Raw genomic sequence first — 4,589 nt, 5'->3', positions numbered from 1 at the left:
CACTGTTTCCACTGTTTTCCCATCTATTTCCCATGAAGTGATGGGACCAGATGTCATGATCTTTGTTTTCTGAATGTTGAGCTTTAAGCCAACTTTTTCACCCTCCACTTTCACTTTCATCACGAGGCTTTTTAGTTCCTCTTCACTTTCTGCCATAAGGGTGGTGTCATCTGCATATCTGAGGTTGTTGATATTTCTCCTGGCAATCTTGATTCCAGTTACCTGGGTGTAAACTTTGTCGAAGCACTTCATTATATGTGTACTTGAAAGATGCAAGAGACTGGATCATAAATATTCTCATCACAAAAAAGAAATGAGAATTATGTGATGGCATGGAGGTGCTAGTTAATGCTCTGGTGGGAATCATTTTGCCATATATAACTGTATCCAATCAACATGCTGCACACCCTAAACTCACAGAGTGTTATATGTCAATTATATTTCAATAAAGGTGGAGAAATAATTAATTAAAAAAAAGAAAGAAACCTGCCCGTTACATCTTTGGAATCCATCAAAAGCCAAGGGGGACACGCTCCAGTGCTGCAAGTTCAAGTGCAATGCAGCTGGGGAGGAAGAAGGACTGCCTACTCACTGGTCACCTGCCCAAGGTTGTCTGCTTTGGCTCCAGAAACTGGTGGGAACTAGACTGGCCTTCAGCAGTGCCAGGAGGACTGGGTCCCTGCAGGCTCCCACTTCATTCTCATGAGGTGTTTTGATGAGGAAATCACCAAGGATTTCTTCTTTTCACCTAATCTATTACCACTTCTCACTGTGTCTCTTCAAGACCATTGTTGGATGCTGACTGGACACGGCTTGAAGGACATGCTGCCCTTCTCCTACTGGTCTCTTCTGGCCTGGACGTTACTGCCCGTGGGATCAGAACCAGGAGGCCAGGAGGGCACTGGCTGCCTGAGAACCAAAAGTCGCCTCGTGCACCCAAGTGCGCCACTCACCTGCACCTCGCCGGCTCCGGGCAATTTGAATTTATGCCCCCTCCGGAGCTTCTCCACCGCTCCATGAGAAGTGTGGGGCTCTAGACCTGGTGACAGGGGCCGCCTGAGGCGGCCTGGCCCTGCCCCTGACCCTGGAGGACAGGCCAGAGAGAGGCCAATATTGACCAGCCTGGCCAAGAGAAGTCTCAACTGTGGCCCAGCTCACACATTGGAGGTTAAAATTCTCAAACCCTCAGCTTTTAGTGGAGCTAGATCTCAAGTTGAATCCATCTCCATGCCTTTATGAGGAAAGTTGAGGGAGGAAATCAGACCAAGAAAAAGATTATGTGTATAAAAATGCGCAACTAATCAAAGAAAAACAGGATTTTCTGACAAGTTGGCAGTGTGGTATGAAGGACTGGTGTTAAAGAGAAGTGTGTTTGGTCTGAGTAAACAGAGCATCAGATAAAATGGGAAAACACCCTTGTCACAGGGGTGGAAGGGGAAAGACCCAGAATTTTGCTTGGAGCCCTGGGGCCTTCCCTGATAGTGTTATCCATTAAGGCTATCCACTTTCCTGAATCCGCCGTCCTTAGTGATATTTCAGAACCCAGGTCTCAGTTGGGGGCCTCCTCATCCCCCTCCTTTTTTCTTTCTGAAGACAGAATCCCAAAGGTTTCAGCACTATGATGTTTGCTTTTCATCTATCAAGCTACCTAGAGCACCTGGGCCTCGCTAATTGAACAAGTAACTGACCAGAAGCAGCTCACTGACTTGCCTGAACTTCAAGCTTGGAAGAAGAGTGGAGGGCGAGGAGAGCAGATTGTATGGCTCCTGAGTGAATGCAAAGGTCTGATCATTTCTGAGAGCCGAGGCTACCGACTCCTTGTGTGATGAACAGGGCAACCCAGGTGCGGGTCCACAGCACTGGAGGATCAGGGTCTACATTGTTGCCTGACAGGCTCTCTCGGGTTCAAACAAAGATAACCCCACTTTCCCCACTCCTGTAGCTTCCCGGAGCTGAGGCATCTGCTGGGCCAACTGCTGCTCTCAGGGGCATAGCAGTGGGACTGGAGACTCTGTGCTGGGTGTGGGATCTGGAAGCCAGACTCTGGGTGCTCAAGGGTCCTGGTTTCAGGAGGAAGGGAGAAGCCCTAGAGCAGGGGCTGCAGTCTACTTGTCTGACATATCACTGGTGGTTCCAGGTTCATTCTTCAGTTTGAAAGACTGGTGACCAGGAGAATGTGGGCAGGACCAGAGGTTTACATGGACATAGCATCAAGCAAAACATAAGCCTTGTTTCCATACTGCAGTGGTTATCACGTTCACCTCACATGCGAAAGGTCCTGGCCAGAAACAGAATTTCCCTTTTCCTGAGATTTACGTTCCCATTCAAGAAATACAAAGCAGGGTGGAAGTTGTGGCAGCAGGTGCACTTACATTTTCCTTGGCCCCAGAAACAGGGGGACAGAAAAAGAAAGGCAAAATGTTTGTCTAAGGAGGCCTTACCAGTAGCTGAGAAAAGAAGAGAAGCTAAAGGCAAAAGAGAAAAGGAAAGATATATCCATTTGAATGCAGAGTTCCAAAGAATAGCAAGGAGAGATATGAAAGCTTTCCTCAGTGATCAATGCAAAGAAATAGAGCAAAACAATAGAATGGGAAAGACTAGAGATCTCTTCAAGAAAATTAGAGATACCAAGGGAACATTTCATGCAAAGAAATGGTATGGACCTAACAGAAGCAGAAGATATTTTTAAAAGGTGGCAAGAATACACAGAACTGTACAAAAAAGATCTTAATGACACAGATAACCACAATGGTGTGATCACTTACCTAGAGCCAGACATTCTAGAGTTCGAGGTCATGTGGGCCTTGGGAAGCATCACTACAAACAAAGCTAGTGGAGATAATGGAATTCCAGCAGAGCTATTTCAAATCTTAAAAGATGATGCTGTTAAAGTGCTGCACTCATATGCCAGTAAATTTGGAAAACTCAGCAGTGGCCACAGGACTGGAAAAGGTCAGTTTTCATTCCAATCCTGAAGAAGGGCAATACCAAAGAATGTTGAAACTACTAAACTATTGCTTATCTCATATTTAGCAAAGTAACACTCAAAATTCTCCAAGTTAGGCTTCAACAATATGTGAACCAAGAATGTCCAGATGTTCAAGCTGGATTCAGAAAAGGCAGAGGAACCAGAGATCATATTACCAACATCTTTTGGATCATAGAAAAAGCAAGAGAATTCCACAAAAACATCTACTTCTGCTTTATTGACTATGCCAAAGCCTTTGTTGTGTGGATCACAACAAACTGTGGAAAATTCTTCAAGAGATGGGAGTACCAGACCACCTTACCCATCTCCTGAGAAATCTGTATGCAGGTCAAAAAGCAGCAGTTAGAACATGACATGAAACAATGGACTGGTTCCAAATTGGAAAATGAGTATGTCATGGCTGTATATTGTAACCCTGCTTATTTAACTTTTATGCAAAGTACATCATGTGAAATGCCAGGCTAAATAAAGCACAGGCTGGAATCAAGATTTCTGGAAGAAATATCAATAACTTCAGATATGCAGGTGACACCACCTTTATGGTAGAAAGTGAAGAGGAAATAAAGAGCCTTTTGACGAAAGTGAAAGAGGAGAGTGGAAAAGCTGGCTTAATACTCAACATTCAAAGAACAAAGATCATGGCATCTAGTCCCATCACTTCATGGCAAATAGATGGGGAAACAATGGAGAAATAGTGACAGACTTTATTTTCTTGGGCTCCAAAATCACTGTAGATGGTGACTGCAGCCATTAAATTAAAAGACACTTGCTCCTTGGAAGAAAAGCTATGACCAGCCTAGATAGCATGTTAAAAAGCAGAGATGTTACTTTGCCAACAAAGGTCCATCTAACCAAAGCTATGGTTTTTCCAATAATAATGTGTGGATGTGAGAGTTGGACTATAAAGAAAACTGAGCACCAAAGAATTAATTGATGCTTTTAACTGTGGTGTTGGAGAAGACTCTTGAGAGTCCCTTGGACATCCAGAAGATCAAAGCAGTCAAACATAGAGGATATCAGTCCTGAATATTCATTGGAAGAACTGATGCTGAAGTTGAAACTCCAACTTTGGCCACCTGATGTGAAGAGCTGACTCTTTGGAAAAGACCCTGATGCTGGGAGAGCTTGAGAGCAGAAGGATAAGGGGACAACAGAGGATGAGATGGTTGGATGGCATTACCAATTCCGTGGACATGAGTTTGAGAAAACTCAGGAACTGGTGATGGACAGGGAAGCCTGGAGTGCTGCAGTCCATGGGGTCGCAAAGAGTCAGACAGGACTGAGTAACTGAACTGAAGAAATTTGGGAGGAGTTCCTTACCACCTGAAAGCCCAATGGGCCTACAACTAGCCCTCCTCCTTTCTCTGCTCTGAGTCACCTTGCAGAACAAGCCACAGTCTGAATCCAACGAGGGCACAGGACAAGGCAGACTGCAGGATACTTTTATCTCCTGATATCCCCTCAGTTTTTCATCTGGGCCCTACATCGTCTTTAATGGTGACATCTATTATCTCTCTGAAAACCAAGAAGTTCATCCCTTGTGAAGAAACTTAGCTTTCCATCAGCCTGGCCCACCTGTGGGACAAACAGATTTGAGGTC

The sequence above is a fragment of the Bubalus bubalis genome, chromosome 6 (genome assembly GCF_019923935.1).
Source record: "Bubalus bubalis isolate 160015118507 breed Murrah chromosome 6, NDDB_SH_1, whole genome shotgun sequence".
In the NCBI taxonomy this organism is placed as follows: Eukaryota; Metazoa; Chordata; class Mammalia; order Artiodactyla; family Bovidae; genus Bubalus; species Bubalus bubalis.
Note: the sequence above shows the minus strand (reverse complement) of the source record.